The sequence below is a fragment of the Episyrphus balteatus genome, chromosome 1, assembly GCF_945859705.1.
Source record: "Episyrphus balteatus chromosome 1, idEpiBalt1.1, whole genome shotgun sequence".
NCBI classification, from domain to species: Eukaryota; Metazoa; Arthropoda; class Insecta; order Diptera; family Syrphidae; genus Episyrphus; species Episyrphus balteatus.
The window spans coordinates 158,281,502-158,301,039 of record NC_079134.1 but is presented as its reverse complement, the minus strand read 5'-3'; the positions used below and the strand labels follow the sequence as shown (position 1 = coordinate 158,301,039).

General features: G+C 25.2%; 1 protein-coding gene across 1 annotated transcript in view; it reads right to left on the bottom strand.

Annotated features, from left to right (window-relative positions):
* LOC129915403 (cyclic nucleotide-gated cation channel subunit A) overlaps positions 1 to 14,438 on the bottom strand; it is a 150,083-nt gene extending 135,645 nt beyond the window's left edge. The window contains exon 1 of the mRNA XM_055994921.1: positions 14,168 to 14,438. The gene's annotated coding sequence lies outside the window, so the exon portion shown is untranslated. The remainder of the gene's footprint in view (positions 1 to 14,167) is intronic.
* Positions 14,439 to 19,538: the final 5,100 nt, after the last annotated feature.

The window sequence follows — 19,538 nt, the reverse complement described above, 5'->3', positions numbered from 1 at the left end:
ATGAAACCACAGTGTGTTAAATATAGTCTAACCAAAGAGCTGGTAATATGGCCATATTTGACAAGTTTTCGTATAATTGAAATTATCTTAACACAGAAAATGATAACGGCCAAGTAAACCACTAAAGTAAACTTTTATGGGACCCACTAGACTAAACTTTTATGAAAATGGATCTCTTAAATAAAAACGATATTGACCTCTTTTCCAAGATATGGCGTCTGCTCCCGACCTTCTTTCATCCTTCTATCAAATTGACTTTTATGATAAGGACATACACCCGAACATATTCCATGAAAAAAAAAATTTTAACTGAAAAAGCAAATTTTCGAAAACTTGAAAATTGTATTTTTTTCTTATTTTTTATGTTGACCAATATTTGCCACAAAATGGCGTACCAATTTTATTTAAATATTTTTTTTTTTTCAAAATGTATTTAAAAAAAAAGTATTTTAAAAAATGGCTCCCAGTTTTTTTTTTAAATTCATTATAATAAAGAAATAAAGCTGCATACATCTTTTTGGAACACATAAAAAGTTTTACAAGTCTGTGCGATCCAGTCATAGCAGTTTTTGAACTATTATACCTTTTCAGTTAGGCAAACAAATTGTTCACTTTGTGGTAAATTGAATGAACAAGGGTATATGCAAAAAAAATTTTCTATTACAAAATTTTTGCTGCTTTTCGAAGAAGTTATAAAAATTTATTACTCTTTTGATGATTTTGAGGTATTTTTTTAACATCTCATCTAATAACAATTAACCAAATTGAGGCATCATGTTTATTTACATTATTTTTTGTTTATGTTGAATCGGGCTTTTTTGGTCACTTCCTTTTATATGCAAATAAAAATCTTTATTTCATAGGTACTTTCTCCCTACGTTTCGTAGTAATTTCTCGACTTCTTCAGGGGTATTTTATTAAATCTGTTAAATATTATATTGAAAACTTTTTACATAATTAAAAACTTTTGAATTTTCTAAAATAAAAATATAAATTATTGACATTTAATAAATAAAAGTTAAAATAAAAAATAAAAACATAGCACTTTAGAAAAACTAAATGAAAATTAATTTGAATTTAAATTTGAATTATAACAGAAAATTACACCGCTCTAAATGCCAAAGAATAACTTGCTATTGTTTTGTCTCTATCTTCTTGAGTATTCATTGTTTTCTCTATATTTTGTTGTATACACTATTTTTTCTTTTCCTGAAATGTCTTTAATCTAAGGAAAACAGCCAGAATGTAGCCGATTATTTTTTATTTTACAAAAAATTCAAATACAATCAACCAATGTATTAATAGTACTCAAGCATAGTATGAAAAATGTATGCACTTTTTTAAAATTTTTTGTAAAATTGCTATTTGACTGTACTTGTTGTTGTGATTTCATATAAAAAGTTAATTTGCATTCATTAAGTTGAAATAACAATAAGTTCTTATTATTCAAAGAACTCACTTGTTAAATTAACGAGAAAATTTGTATTGATATAATGACTGTTGAATCATATTTTTATTGGTTTTTAATTCAAGTTTTATTCATGTATACATATGCTTCTTATATGTAAGTAGCATTTGGTATTATTGACACATTCATTTAATGTTAAAAATAACTTATTAAAAATGGAATATTATGTCCTTGAAAATAAGTGCATGCATACATACATATAAGTACATTAGTGTTCTTGGAAATGAAGAAGCGTTTCCGTAAATAATTGAGATTACATCGAAACGACTGTTTTCTTTTTTAGTTTATGTCAATTTAAATGATGCATTGTTTTTATATTAATACACTTTAATAAATCCAATCTGATTTTATTTTTTTGTTTTATAAAAAAATATTTAAAAAAAGGAAAAAAAAATATATATATAAAAAAAATTTAATGACATTATATTTGATAGTAAAATTATAAAGATAAATGCATAATTTGATTTTAGCTCTAAAATATATGTAAATATTGCCATTTAATTTTTTGACTCAAATTTAAAATACCTACAGGTATTTTATGTCGAAAGATATGAAATCGCAAAAAAGTTATAAGAATAATATGAGCATGACATTGCAAAATATGTGGGACCCGAAATTCTGTCTCATTACATAAGGACCAACAGCCAACTCGGATGAGTGTATTCACTTCAATTTTTGATAATTCTTAAATTTTTACTAAACCCAAAATAACAGTAAATAAAATAATAAAAATAGCGACTTATTACCGACTTCTAAAAAGAAGGAGGTATTCAATTCGTCTGTATTTTTTTTTTTTTATATTTTTTACCTCATAACCTTTGACTGAGTGAACCAATTTTGATAATTCTTTTCGTATTGGAAAGCTGGTTCCTGCAGTGTCCCATTTAAATTTCGTTCAGTTTTGGTGATATAAACTATGAAGAAAAAAAAAACTTAAAACCCAGTTTTTATAAGCAAATTATGGAATTAATTTTTTTTACTTAAAATTTAAAACAACTATAACTATGATTTTTTTGTATTAATATTATTATTTTTTAATGCAAATTCCAATGGAATTCTTTTTCTGTAGCTCAAATTCTCTTAAGAAGTTTCTTTTTATTTGCTCTATAGGGTCTATTGGTTTCGTGTAACGATGATGGAAAAATTCAAAAAAAAAAAAAAGGTTTTCCACTACCTAAAAACGGCCGCGTTTGATACAGACGTTTTTTTATGGAATTATGAAGATATTTTTTTTTTTTGTAAGATCTAACCTAGAGCATAATTCCGTCATGTAACATTTTCTAGTTAAGTCTTTTGAATAAAAAAGTGTTATTTTTAGGACTGGTTTACCTGGTGTTTCTTAATTTTGAAAAATTAATTTTTTGAAAAAATAATTGTGTTTTAATTCTCAGATTTTATGTACCTACTTACCTAACGATTAATATTTTCTTTTTAATGACCAATTTTTTTTTTTCTTTGAAAATTTGTAGGGGAAGTGGGGGCAATACCACCTATGGGGACAAGACGGTTTTTGTACTATATTGTATGAAAAAATATTAAATTGGCAGGACTTTTAATATAAAATAAATGGATTCTGGTAAGATCGATTATGTCTGTAAGTATGAGCAAGTTTGGCTGAAATCCCGAAAAGTTATAGTAAATTTTGTGATTTTTTATCAAATCGTCATGTTTTGTGTGAAAAGAAATTTGTACTTTTTTAAATGAAATATTTAAAAGTTTTAACTTTTTCTTTTTTTGTAATAAAAGTTGGGAACCAATGAAAATATAGCATACGTTTGTGATTATTGTCTTGCCCGCATGTAGGGGCAAGACGGTTTTTTGTTAAATGTTTTTTCAAAACGTATTATCTTTTGTTCAGTATTTTTAATTTTTTTTTTTTAATGATGAGATTAATGAATAAACACTTTATTTTAGTTAAAAGATGTTTTTTATTGGTTTTTAAGACGGTTTTACACTACAGGGGCGGTATTGCCCCCACTTCCCCTATATAAAAAATAAACTAATTTTTTAAAATATGTTTAGCTCAATCAATTTTTATTTTTTTTTTTTTTTTTGTAGTTTTTCTTAAAATTTTTTGCTATACAAGCAAATTTTTAAATTGCTTACTTGATTTGGAGGTAAAAACCATTTCAAAGGATTTTTTTGTAATTTTAAATTGTATGTTATATGTAGGTAGGCGTAAGTTTTTATTAAATTTCTTATAAAATGAAAAAATAAAAAGCCTTTATATTCAAAATCAACTTTTTCTAAATATGACAGCAAGTACTTACGACCAACTCGTGCGCTTTATTTTTCTTTATATTTTTTTTTTTATTTAATCTGAAATGCCTGGCTTTAATTTTAAAGATGTTTTTTTACACAAAAGCTCTTTTTTCCCTATTACAATATTTAAAAAAAATGATTATTTTGAACATTTAATTTTTTTTAAATTCTGGTTTTTGTCGTATAAAATTGTTACAAAATGTTGTATTTACTTTGAATTTATAAAAACACTTTAAAATAACTTTAATAAAAATTTAAAATAAAATTTTCAAAAACAAAATTTCACAAAAAACTATCGAATAAAATCTATTTTGGGAAAACAAATCCTATTATACCTACCTATAACATTTTGAAGATCTTATTTCCTCAAAAAAAAAATTAAAATATCATACAAAAAAGTACTTTACAACTGACTGTTTTATACGTTTGTATCAAATCAAAATTTTTCGTCGAATTAAGTCTGGTTAAGTAGAGACAGAAGCAAAATCAATTGTCTATATTCAAATAAAATACTAAAGTTCAATGTTGAGTCATCTATAAATAATTGCCTCAAGAACTTTGTCCAAAATGTATTCAAAAATAACTTTGTTTTTTTACAATTTATCTACGTTAGTATTTACACATTTATTTTTGAATACAAAATACACCTAAGAACTTAATCGACTGAAAGTCCTCGACTCGATCTATGAGTTTGTGTACTTCAAGGACTTGACGATGCTGATGCATTAACAATTGACAAAAAAAAAAATATAAAAACAAATTTACTTTAAATCGAAAGCATTTCAATATGTTGTGTCTTCTTCCGCCCGCACAACCCACACATGTTTGTATATAAAAATAAGTAGAAAAAAAAAAAAACAAAAGGAAGTTGTAAATTTTCTGGTGACAATGATTTAGCGTGACGCAAATTCAATTTCAATTTATAAAAATAAAAAAAATATATAGAAAAAAAAAATAATATAAAAAAGGAAAAAAAAGTAGAAAATACTGGTATATGTGGTGTATCTATTCTGTTTGTTGGTGTATGTCTGCATTTTTCTGCCGCCATTGTTATTCTAATGGAGAATGACGTCATTTTTTGCACTTAAAGATTTGTATATAAATTTATAAATTTTGTTGGCAAAATGACATTGCTAACAAAGACACAGACACATTCTATATCCTCCATTGGGGAAATAAATCAGAAGATTAGATTCAGTCATCAGGAAAATGTTTTATAAAGTGTATTGGTCCTTTTTCCCTTCTTCTCTTTCTTCTTATTTTTGTCTTCATTTTATGAAGAATGAGAAGAATTTTATGGATTCAATAAATAAGACACCATCAGGTTTTCTATTGCTATTTTCCGGAGGTATGTCATGATGGTGGTTTGGAATACTCTTCTGCCAGACAACCAATACCACACACATGTCTCCACGAACTCTATTTTACACATAAAATTTTTAATAACATCCCATAAAAATGGAGCTTATGAAAACTTAAAAATTTCCTGAGACAATTTATATTTGGCCATATCTAATAAAAGCAAGGATGGTTGCTAGAGACTTTGATGATGTTTTAATGTTGGGGCATTAGTTTCTTAAATTACAGTTTGTTTTTATTAACATTGGGGGATTCAGATTGAATATCCTACCCACGGGTTTTTTTATGGGGTACTTTGTCAAAGGAAAAATACTGAAAAATATCTTGTTTATGTTTTTTTTTTTTTTTCTGTGGCAGGTTCAAGGAACTAATGAAGATTTTAGTTTTGTAAAAATATATTGATTTTTTCAAATATAAAATTCAATCATTACACTGAAAATAAATTCCGCTTAATAATTTAAATTGATATTTTGAATCCTTATGCAAAGTCAGTACTAATCATCAAACATTGTACAATTTTTTGTATATATTCCAAGTTTAGTTCTTCTCATTTGGTTTCCAAGTGTTTTCTTCTTTTTTCTTTTCTTTTATTTTTTTTTTCTTTTCTTTAGTTTCCTTTTCTTTTCCTTTTCTTTTCCTTTCTTTTCTTTTCTTTTCTTTTATTTGCTTTTCTTTTTTTTCTTTTAATTTCTTTTCTTTTCTTTTATTTTATTTTTTTTTATTTTATTTTTTTTTATTTTATTTTCTTTTATTTTCTTTTATTTTCTTTTATTTTCTTTTATTTTCTTTTCTTTTCTTTTCTTTTCTTTTCTTTTCTTTTCTTTTCTTTTCTTTTCTTTTATTTTCTTTTCTTTTCTTTTCTTTTCTTTTATTTTATTTTATTTTATTTTATATTATTTTATTTTATTTTATTTTATTTTATTTTATTTTATTTTATTTTATTTTACTTCATTTTATTTTATTTTATTTTATTTTATTTTATTTTCTTTTCTTTTCTTTTCTTTTCTTTTCTTTTGTTTTCTTTTCTTTTCTTTTCTTTTCTTTTATTTTATTTTATTTTATTTTATTTTATTTTATTTTATTTTATTTTATTTTATTTTATTTTATTTTATTTTATTTTATTTTATTTTATTTTATTTTATTTTATTTCATTTTATTTTATTTTATTTTATTTTATTTTATGTTATGTTATGTTATGTTATTTTATTTTATTTTATTTTATTTTATTTTATTTTATTTTATTTTATTTCATTTTATTTAATTTTATTTAATTTTATTTTATTTTATTTTATTTTATTTTAATTTATTTAATTTAATTTTATTTTATTTTATTTTATTTTATTTTATTTTATTTTATTTTATTTTATTTTATTTTATTTTATTTTATTTTATTTTATTTTATTTTATTTTATTTTATTTTATTTTATTTTATTTTATTTTATTTTATTTTATTTTATTTTATTTTATTTTATTTTATTTTATTTTATTTTATTTTATTTTATTTTATTTTATTTTATTTTATTTTATTTTATTTTATTTTATTTTATTTTATTTTATTTTATTTTATTTTATTTTATTTTATTTTATTTTATTTTATTTTATTTTATTTTATTTTTGTATTTTATTTTATTTTATTTTATTTTATTTTATTTTATTTTATTTTATTTTTTTTTATTTTATTTTCTTTTATTTTCTTTTATTTTCTTTTATTTTCTTTTATTTTCTTTTCTTTTCTTTTCTTTTCTTTTCTTTTATTTTATTTTATTTTATTTTATTTTATATTATTTTATTTTATTTTATTTTATTTTATTTTATTTTATTTTATTTTATTTTATTTTACTTCATTTTATTTTATTTTATTTTATTTTATTTTATTTTATTTTATTTTATTTTATTTTATTTTATTTTATTTTATTTTATTTTATTTTATTTTATTTTATTTTATTTTATTTTATTTTATTTTATTTTATTTTATTTTATTTTATTTTATTTTATTTTATTTTATTTTATTTTATTTTATTTTATTTTATTTTATTTTCTTTTCTTTTCTTTTCTTTTCTTTTCTTTTGTTTTCTTTTCTTTTCTTTTCTTTTCTTTTCTTTTCTTTTCTTTTCTTTTCTTTTCTTTTATTTTATTTTATTTTATTTTATTTTATTTTATTTTATTTTATTTTATTTTATTTTATTTTATTTTATTTTATTTTATTTTATTTTATTTCATTTTATTTTATTTTATTTTATTTTATTTTATTTTATTTTATTTTATTTTATTTTATTTTATGTTATGTTATGTTATGTTATGTTATTTTATTTTATTTTATTTTATTTTATTTTATTTTATTTTATTTCATTTTATTTTATTTTATTTTATTTTATTTTATTTTATTTTATTTTAATTTATTTAATTTTATTTTATTTTATTTTATTTTATTTTATTTTATTTTATTTTATTTTATTTTATTTTATTTTATTTTATTTTATTTTATTTTATTTTATTTTATTTTATTTTATTTTATTTTATTTTATTTTATTTTATTTTATTTTATTTTATTTTATTTTATTTTATTTTATTTTATTTTATTTTATTTTATTTTATTTTATTTTATTTTATTTTATTTTATTTTATTTTATTTTATTTTATTTTATTTTATTTTATTTTATTTTATTGTATTTTATTTTATTTTATTTTATTTTATTTTATTTTATTTTTTTACATATTTATTTATTTTTACATTTTCTCGAAAATTTGCGTAATTGAAGAAAAAACTTTGAAATAATGAAATGAACTAAAAACAGGATGCAAAAATTTATTGTGTGACCCATATTTTTAATGTTTTGTCATTTGTAACCACCCAGTCCATAACCTTCCTTATTAAGTAGTAAGCATATTGATTTTTTTATAAAACTTTTAAATGGATATTATTTCTAAGAGTTTTTTTTTTTTCTTTTTTACTTATTTAGATGCAAAACTTTTTGCTCTACTTAAACAAGTATAAAACTTCTGCTTTTGTCCTGATTTGATTTTAAATTGAAAAACAAAACAACAATGTTGAATAAATTCGCTTTCCCTAGAAAAAAAAAATGAATAGAAAGAAAATTTATCTTTTTTGTTTTAAGGAACATGAAAAGTGTTTCAAAATTAATTTAATTTAAAGTCATTTGAAACAAAAGAAAAGAAAAATTATTTAAGTAGGTACCTATCTTAAGTTTTTGTTCTCCTTTTTTTAATAAACTAAGGTGATTCAAACGAATTGAAAAGAGGTTAAGAGCAGTGGCGTATCCAGACAAAATTTTGGAGGGGGCTGGAAAATTTTTCAAAAATTTTGTACAGGGTACATAAATGTAGGAACATTTTTATCTTTTTTTTATTCGTCTTTGATCGAGAGAAAAAGCGCTGTGCTGCAGTACTGAAAGTTGCATTTTACTGCTCTCGGCACCTTCGTACTACTGTCTTCCTTTCACAGTCAAAGTAGTGTTTTTTTCAAAGTTCTTTTATCTCAATCATTTTACACAAACAGCAAAGTATTGAGTAATCTTAAAAAAAAACACTTTATATCGTTTGAACTTTGTCATGTGCTGAATTCAAAACTGTTTACGTATTTATTCCTATCACGTCTTGTTTTTGAACTGTACTCATTACTATTTTCCGCAATTCGACCGAAAGTGAATTGAAATCACTTTTCAATTTCACGTGAAATGGATCTTCGATCGATTTCGACAACTTCTTAAATGCTTCGAACTGTCAAAACTGAAGTATCATCCATTTTTATTTTGTTTCTAAAGTGAAATTATAACTGCTGCTTTGAGCATGGATGCAATTTAATTTACAATTATAATGAAAAAAAGCAGAATTTAAAAGAAAAAATAAGTAGACACATTTTTCGAGACATATCCAATATGTATGTAAGTGAAAGGCAGAACATGGGCGATATTATTGCAATTTGTAAATACTCAAGAAAAAATTATTTAGGTAAAGTGTAAAGCGAATGACGTGCAAACACAGAGGCAGTGATGAATTATGATATAAATAAATTAACAACAAATTTTGTCCAAAGATTGCAGATTTATTGAAAAAGGCACCAATTTCACTTACAGAAACAAAGTAAACTGATTTCGATCAGAAAATCCAAAATGAGTGAAAAAATGCAGAACATTTAAATTCACTATCGGAAAGTGAATGCGCAAAAAGTGAAATGCAGAACGTGAAAGTCTGAAAAACTAATTTTCAGAAGCGCAAACTGGAATTTCCTTAAAGAAACCATTAGTTATGTTGACCGCTAAGATTTTAAGTTACCAAAAATTTCTATTATCTTTGAGAAAAATATTATTTTGAAAAAAAGTAAATATACTGACGACGATCAAATACGGTGTTTAGAGTTTGCATAAGAAGTTTTACAAAATTTAACGGTGATGTAATTCGACGCCAAAATAAAAAAAAAAATATTTGAAGAATTCCGAATTGGAATAAAATCCGAAAAAAATGTATCCCAACCCTCAACGTCAGCTAAGGCCCTTACTCAAACAAACACAAACAGCCTTTTCAGAATTTGGAGGGGGCTCAAATATCTGAGCTGCCTCCAAATCTCTAAGATTTACGAACAAGTTTCAGTTAATCATGTACATTATGAAGAAATCAGCTAAATAATAATATTGTCTTGGAGGCTTGGGGGGGGGGGCTTGAGCCCCCTGAGCCCCCCCCTCAATACGCCACTGGTTAAGAGTTTAAGAAATGACGGCTTTAAATTAGAAATTAATTTCCCAAAAAGTTGTGTTTTATTATAAAAAGTTGTTTCAAATTAAAATATTTCTAAGCGATTTTTTCTGGAACAAATTTTTTAATTGAAATTTTATAAATAAATTTTTTAGTAGACCAAAACAGGATTGATTTTCTTAATACATAAAAAGTATAAGTATTAAAATCAATAAGAGAAAGACTTGCAATTTCATGCTATAATTATATGGTCATTATAATAAAAATTTTGTTACAATTCAAGTTTTTCAAGAAAAAAAATATTCCACATACACCACAGTGACCCATTTCGATGAAAGTTCTTTAATTAGCTAGGCTTACTTGATCTTATCTTTAAAAAAATTAATTTGTCTTTCTTAAAATGAAAACTTATACACAAATACAATTTTTACTCGCCTGAAGGTAGTACAAATAATAATTGTTTTTACTATTTTTTGTTAATATACTGTTCAATATTAAGGTAATTTTGATTTGATATTATTTTCTTTCCACATATTGAATAGTATTTTGTTTAAGTAATAAAAGACAAATAATATTGGAAGTCCACTCAACTTTAAACAACCTTTTGTAGCCCATTGCCCATCAAAAATTAAGATAAAGAAAATGTCACGTTAAAAATTTCATTTGGTTTATAGAAATAGTAAAAATGAATTAAGTTTTCATGATAAAATTCGAAATAAATAAGGAAAACGAATTTTCGTATTCAAAATAATAAACAATATCAAAGATTTATAATACGATCTGTATTTAAAAAAAATAACCTTTAACTAAAAGTGTTTTAACAGGCAGATACCATTTCTTTTGACCCTTAAATGCGTTATGAAAAATCCAGCTTCAAGATGAAATTAAGTAAGGATATTGAAATCAACTCGCGCCGCCAAACAGTGAATCTAAAAGCTGAAAAAGTGGCCATCGATCTCAAGCTCTCGAAAAACCGATTGAATTTTTTTTTATGAAATTTCAAGGATAACAATTCAATTTAATTGTTTATAAAAAAAACTATTTACCTTCATAAATAGTTTTTTCATTTCCAAAACAAAATAAAATGCACAACTGGGTCGCACGAACTTGCTCTTAGAGTTAAAGTTGCTTAAATTTTTAAGACTTTTTATATATAAATTTGGAAAAAAAAATAAAATTCGTTTTTTTTTTTTAAATAAAATAAAATCGGAAATTAAATTGCCCTCAAAAACAAGTATGCAGTTTTGATTGATATATTAAGATGCAGTTTTAGAAAAAAAGTTTTAAAATAAAATTGGTATGCCATTCTGTAGAAATAACTAATCAACATCTAAAAACAAAATTTCAAAAAAATTCAATGTTCCGTTTTCGAAAATTTGATTTTTCAAAAAAAAATTTTCAAATTTTTTTTTTAAATCCAAAAATTATTTTTTTCAAAATTTTATTTTTGACTTATATTTAAATTATATAAATTCTTCTTCACAAAAAGTTTCGTTGAAATCAAATAAGCAGTTATGGAGATAGGTAATCGGATTTGAAAAAAAAAACGGTTCTATGGCAGGTATCGTTAATAATGATTTTCAAAAAAACTTTTTTTTATTGAAAGATAGACCTTAGCTTAAAACTATTATTTGAATTTTTTAAACGAAATCGTTGGAGCCGTTTTCGAGATATTTCAATTTTACTAAAATCGGTATATGACAAGTACCGTTAGAATTTTAAAAAACAAAAATCAATAATGGGCGCAGGAAGCAATTTACTGTTGCAAAGTAGGGATTTTTCGAAATTTCACAAGAATTGCATTAAATCGAAAACCGTAAGGATTTGGGATGAACAAGTTACCAAATTCTGAGAGCTCTTAAGTTACTCTATCAGCATATTTCGTTTGATCCATTACTTTTGGGACACCCTGTATAGTACCTATATCGCAAGTAAAAATCTAAAATTTTTCTTTACAATTTTCAATCCTAAATTACATTTCTTTTAAAATTAATAACAAAAATATTTTAAATTTTTTGTTTAATGAAAGCTATAAACAATTTTAACATTCTAAGAAACTTGTACCATAAGATGAAGTACGTGCGATCTATTCGTGCACTTTATTGAATTCCCTTAAGGAATGCATATTTTAAAATAAGTTGACCATTTTTTTTTAGAAAATGTTAAAAGCTTTTCCAAAAAAATTACATTTTTTTTACAGCGGTCATAATGTAGGCTTTCAGAAATTTCAAGATTAACCTTTCTTTACCGTTGGGTGTTCTTCTTCAGATCGACCCTAACATTGCAATTGGATACAATTTTTTGTATTTTCTGAAGGTATTTCAACTTTAATTAAAAAATCATTTACATATGTTAGTTTTATCAACGTTAGATTTTTTTGGGTTGGCTGTTGCATCTTCTTTCAATACATACATATGTAGGTTCTTAAGGAACCGAAATGGAATTACCAACCAAAACGTAAAGTTTTAAAATATATAATAAATATATTCCTATCGGCAGAGCTGCATGTTGCTTTTGTAATACATGTAAACGCCAACTGCGGATACGGGGAAACCGACGAAGTTACGAATACCAGAGTTACGGGCGACAGAGTTACGAGCGTCAAAGTTACGCGAAACCGAAGTTACGAAAAACTAGAGTTACGAATTCTAAAGTTATGTTAAGCTATGACATGTGATTTTTGGGTTGGCAACAATTACCAGGATCGATATGGAACTATGGAAATACAAACAAGAGATTCACATTTTTCTCATTGGTCAGAACTAAATGAGTTAAGCGAAAATGGGTGTTATTTAATCTTGTAAAATTTTGATTGGATAGGTATAGATATATATATGGTTTTGTTTTTGTGAGAAGATCGCAAAAACGTTGAAATAGAAAATAAAACATAAGTATACTTATGTAAGTTTGGGGGACATAATTGAAATTAACTTCTTATTTGTCCAACTAATATTGCACCTACGTATTTTTTTTTCCTATTAATTAATATAATTATTCATAGCGTATTTTGTAATACCCACTTTGTATATCTATACCTATCCAATCAAAGTTTTACAAGATTAAATAACACCCATTTTCGCTTAACTCATTTAGTTCTGACCAATGAGAAAAATGTTAAACTCTTGTTTGTATTTCCATAATTCCATATCGATCCTCGCAATTGTTGCCAACCCAAAAATCACATGTCATAGCTTAACATAACTTTAGAATTCGTAACTCTAGTTTTTCGTAACTTCGGTTTCGCGTAACTTTGACGGTCGTAACTCTGTCGCGCGTAACTCTGTTATTCGTAACTCCGTTACCATTTCGCGGATACGTATAGCAATGACAAAAAAACACAGCTAAAATTTTTCTAGTTTAAATATATTTTTTTATGAAACTGCACATTCCACTTAAATGGGGGTAAATTGAACCCCTCCTCCCATATCTAAGAATTTCTTTTGCTGCAAATTTTGATATAGCATAGATATAGTCACTATGGCGTATACGTATCATTTTTTTTAAAGAAACAATTTCTATCACTTAGCAATAATTTGAACCAATTGATTTTATTTCATAATCTTATAAATAATGTTATTACTGCTCAAAATGTAAAAACCAAGGTATCAAACTAAAATAGATCTAACAGATGTATCAAAGTCTCTGGAAACATTGTGCGGGTGCTTCTGAAAAAGGTTCTAATAAATTTATTCAGATACTGTATTTTATAGCTGCCATTCTTCAACCTGACTTCAAGGTCTGGAGGTTAAGCAAACCGATCAATAGCCTGGTAAATCAAATCAGAAACTTAATAACCATAACCGAGATTCTATGTATAACTCTTGTAACGCCTTACTTCGTAATGATCGATCAAAAGCTAAAAGCAAAATAGCTTCAATTCATTGAAATTTTAAAAGACTAGTTCAACAGCATATATGTATTATTTTATTGCTGCTGGAATTTGTGTAAAAGAACTTAAGACAAACATAATAAAAGACAAAATTTTTTTTGTAAAAAAATACAAATTTGTTAAAAAAAAAAAATCTGAAATTATTATAACAACAATTTTGAACAGTTTAAACTTATTTTAATAATAATATTATCCAGCGGCAGTTTATATTTTTTACGTTGGGCGCCAATTAAATTTAGAATAAAATTCTATTAACGAATACTTCACGGTAACCAACAAAAAAAAAAAAAACTTTTTACACACCGTAAAAAAGTGTGATATTGATGGAAATTTACAATTAAGTAATTAATATACAAACAGCGCACGCGTAGTGTACATTTAAAAAAAAATAATTATTGAAGATTACCGTCTTCTTATAAAAATCCTTTATTTCCTTAGCTTCACAAAAAATTTAATCTCTTTTACACAAATAAACTTACCCACTTTATCCAAAAATTAAATCGCAAAATTCTGCTGTAAATCCTTTAAGTAAATTATCCATTGTGAAAGAGTTGGCTGAAAAAGTTATAGCTTTTTATTTTTTGTAATTGTAATTCACACTATGAATATTCAATTTATCATTAATTCGTTACAACACACTCAATTAGTTTTAAGATTAAATAATTTAATTCACAATTGTAATTTCCTGCAAAATTTCAAATTTATTCCACGTTAAGAATTTTTTACGATCGATTTTTTATTCATCATTAAATCAATTCAAAGGACAATAATTAAATTACCATTAACCCGCTTGAGATTCAAGTTTTTTTTTATATTTCTTTTTTTAATTTTATATTTTTATTTAAATAAGTTATATAAATTGTGAACCCAAAAAATTTACATATGATTTTCAATTCAATCTGTTTCACTTTTTGACACCATCAAGCACGCATTATAAAAGGACATGTTCAAAAAGGGATAGAATAAATTCACCAAAAAAAAAAAAAACAGACTTTTTTGCATATGAATTGGCAAATCAAGCTTAAGTTTCACTTTAAAATGAATGTACTGCCGTTTTTGTTGGGACGTGACAGGCACAAAAAAAAGTTTCACGAAACCGTTTTTTTTTTTTTTTTTTTTGTATAGGAACTTTTTTTGGTGTTGGAATTTTTATTTCACTTTATGTTTCACTTCCACATTAGATGAAGATTTTATAGGGAAGACCAAAAAATGAAACACTTCCTCCAAAGGAGGATCACACCGACTGGATGGTAAAACAGTCTTAGACGCCGCAACGTTCACGAAAAGACTGAGCCACAATTCTGTGCAGTTTAGGATGCTTCCAGATATACAACGTAAAAAAAGAAGCTGATGATTCCTTCGTCGAGAACACAGAGAATCCAACGTTTAACCATCAACCATCGGAGAGCAGCACAGAGAGTCAAAAAGTGTATAGTGTACTTGATAAAGACACCATCAGTTCAGAACTTGCTTTCATCTGTTTTTGGGGGTTGCATGTAACCTACCAACCTAAACCCTATTTTGTTTTTGGTTAGATAAGGGGGTGGTACAGAGTTGTTGTGAATTATACACATAGAAACGGCGCCGTCGCCATTGGGCAATAACAACATCCATAGGATAGGACAGGGAATTATTATGTGGGGATAAATGAAAAAAGGCTCATTCATAAAGATAAGAGTGCGTGTTAGAGAAAGCTCTCTGGAGATGAAGAGAAAAATCATTGTTTTAATAGCTTTTAATGTTTGAAACCTGTTGAATAGAGGGTGTTTGGGTTTGATTTTATTTGTATAATAATGATACCAACCTCGCAACCCCTCTTACTTTCATTCATACTCTCGTATAAGCTACAAAATGAGACATGGAAGAGAGTGGTTTAATTTATTTAGGTTTTTTTTTCATGAATCAAGAGATTCATCTCTTGAAGTGGTCCATAATAAGACATGATTACACTTTAGATTCTATCCAATGGCACCGGTTATGTTCAGCATATTAATCTAAAGTTAATTAAAGTTAATAGTTGAATTGGTTGGTGTTGTTGTCAAAACCACGCAATTCATTAAGCTAATCGCACTCGAAATCCCTTGAGAATGTCAATTCAATTATGAAATTGCAGAAGAAAAAGAATTATATATAAAGATAAACTAGACAAGACACGCATTTCATGTTAAGTAAAGGTCTTTTAAGGACACAAATGTAATATACTTTTACCTTTAACTTTTACTTGTCACCGTAAACCGCGGATAATATTGTAACATATTATTATTGGTATTGTAAAAATGGATGGGAATGTACAAAGTAATTCTTAAATTGGTGGGTGCGATCATGGTTTTTTTCTTTATTGCATCCATTTCCATTTATAAATGTGTTACAGGGTGTTTTTTAAGAAGATTTAAGTGAAAGATAACATCAATTCCCTCCCAAATTCCGTAAAAAAATGCTCTTATAACATTTTCTTTTTTTGGCCATTTACAATTTTTTTTGGCGTGATAAATTGAGGAACTCCAAATTTGTATTTTAATTTGAAAAGATGTTTTTGTAAATCTAATCGTCATTATAGTTAAACTTTTAAAAAGTTCCTGATTCGTGCACTTAAAATAATATTAGTAAATTTTACAATTTGGTTTTTTTAATAAAACTGACTTTTTAATAAAAAAAAAGCAAAAAAACTACCAACATTCTTCACTCTCTTAAAAATAACTTAAGAAAATTTGTTGACCCTTACATTTTTTCCACCATTGTTAGTGTCGTATCAAGACAAAAAAAAAAAAACTTTTAAAAAATGTTGTTAAAATAACCAAACTTTTTTATTTCATTTCAAAAAAAAAAAAAAAAAAAAACGGGTATGTTTGTAATAATTCCTTTGTATTTATACCAAAAATGTTATCAAAATTGATGATGTGGTTATTGTTGAAACAATTACGACAATGCAAATTTTAAACTCAACCAGATATAACTACAAATAGTGCATAGCATAGCGAATGAAAAACCTCTGAAGTCCTTGGGCTTAAGTTGTTTTTTGAATAACCGTTACAATTTAATGGGGAAGGAATGTATTAACTTACCTGGTTTTTACCCAGAATCAACGGCGTATACAAGGGTCACGGGGTCATGACCCCCAAGAACTTAAAAAGAAATTGATACTGAAATCTCTTGATTAAGATGATTTTCAAAATGTTGAAGTTTTAGAACATGAACGAAAATTAAAAAATAAAAAAATTTTTTGGTATTCAAACAAACTATTTTACCATTATTTGGCGATGTGGTCATATTTTTAGCGAACGCTATTCTGGATTATTTTGATTCGTTTGATAATATTAGTTGAGCTGTACTGTAGAGTTTTGTAGTTTTTTATGGATTTAAAATCCGAAAAAGTATTATATTCAAAGCTTTTTAAAAGAAATTGAATTGGGTAGGTACACAAAAATCATCTCTTAAGGGCTAGTCACTGCTTACCAGCAAATAAAAAAAGAATTTTTTTTTTTAATTGATGATTATATGATAAAGGGAATAAAATATGAATAAAATGTGCCTTGCTGTGTGGAGGTCATACTGTTGTTTACATTCGTCATCCGCAAAATTTTAAAGAAGTATATCATTACTCAAATCTTTTTAGTTTTTTGCAATGTTCCAGTTCAATACATTCGTCTGATCAAATTTGGTGAATTTTGTTTGCTTACAGAATATATCAGTGTTTTGTACCAGATTAGCTTACTCTGTTACATTTTTTGAAACAACTATCGATTTGTTAATCATCAATGGCAAACCGATTGTAAATACGAATGTAAGCAACCTTGTCTAAGGCAAATTAAATATTATTATTAAATATCACTTGAGGCTAATTTTTCAATAGTCAGATAAACCTTAGTTAGAGCTTATTTGATTCGTTTGACTGAGGTTAGGAAGACTTTTAATTCAAAAGTTACCACTGTTACGTAAGCTGCTCGAAAAATCCCATACAAAAATGAAACACCGAAATGGTAAACCAAAAATTTCGTTCAACTTTTCGTTCTGCAGTACGCTGTTCGACACAACGAAATTGAAAAGTCTCCACTTCTTTTTCGCACACAAACAATTGCCGGAAACATTAATTGTGTGTGGAAAAATGACATTTGTGATTTTTTGTTTGTTTTTGTTGTTTATTTTTTTTTTTTGCAATTTTTGAGTATTTTTTCGTCCAGATTTCGCAAGCATTTCTTTGTCCTCGTGGAGGACGACGAAAAATTTGGTTTCACATCAGCAGCGCTCTAGGCCCTAAGGCTTAACGTTAAACTTAAACAAATCTCATACCGTTTTTGTTTGGATTTTTTTTTGGCATGACCCCCCTTCAAGAAGCAAACCTGTATACGCCCCTGTCCAGAATACGCATCTACCTTTGAGGAACCATTTTCAGAAAAAAAAATAATTTTTGAAAAAAATGTGACTTAAGTGGTTTTTGCAATGACCGATTCAATTCTTATTATTAACGGTTACTGTCATAAAACCATTTCATTGATTTCTGAGTTTCTAATATTAAAATGATATTCTACCAATTTCAATGAAAATTTTTTACAGAAGCGTTAAGATAGATGCAAAAAGCAAATTCTGTAAATTTTTCAAAAAAGGTATGTTTTTTTTTTTTTTTTAAATACCTCTACATATTTTAATTTTTTTTGAAAAAGGGGCTGATTAATTTTTCTGAAATTTTGTTTTAACGTGTCGAATAATAATTTCGGATGAATTACATTTCAATTTTTATTTAGAAAAAAAAACTATTTTAAAAATACAAGGCTCTAAGAATTTTAAATAAAAAAAATGTTTATTCTTTGGTACCTATATAAGAAATCAAATGTAATACATAGTTAATCGTTTGGAGGTCTTGTTATTTTGAAAATAGCTTTGTTTGTTTAATTGGTATGTATTTTATTAAGTTTGTATCTATACGATTTTTTCTACGCATTATCTCTCTGCAACGAATAATGCTACATTAAATTAAGAGGCAGTTTTGAAAACCATAAAACATTTTCTACTAAAACCATCATGACTTTTACGTACATACATTTTTATCGGTCATTATCATGAATTGAAAAAATATAAAAAAAAATAATATATTCACAAACTTTAAAAAAAAAAACGGTTAAATTACCGTTATCCACTTAATGACCAATATTGAATGTGCCTTTACAGTAAAAAAAACCCTACACCGACAAACATCCTGTAAAATTTCAAGTCAATATTAGAAACGAGAAAATTCTTTCTTTCCATCAGTCAAACTTTTGAACATTTTTAACATTTCATAATCATTAAATACAATGAAAAATACAGTACCAGAAATAGGTAACGGATTATTGTAGAGAATTTGAATGCAAGCATTTGTTGTTAAAAGAAGGGTGGTATTTTTCCACCCATTAAGTTGGAAAGACCAATTTTCTTAAAATTCTTCTTTTTCATTTTAATTATGATTATTACAATGTTTAAACATAAAAAATAATTACTTTCACACTAACTTAATCTTTTAACGAAGCTTTCAGGACAATTCAGGAAACTTTCTTCCTTCCTCAATCTTTGATGCATATAAACTCATAAACTTGAACATAACTTTTCGGACTCTACTAGTCTCTTAAGGACGATCTTTATAAAAGAAATTAGCTCGATTGTAAATTTGGTTTGGAAAAAATGAGATCCCATAATTTGGTAACATTTTCAGCTCAAATCGTAACTGTTTTGCGAATACTTGCGAATTTTCTAAAACCCTCTAAAAACCTCAAATTCGAAATGGGTTTTCCTCCCCGCCCGTAATTAATTCTTCCTTTTTTATTTTTTCACTTCTTTCACTATTTTGCAACAAATTAATAAAACTAATAACATAAAATC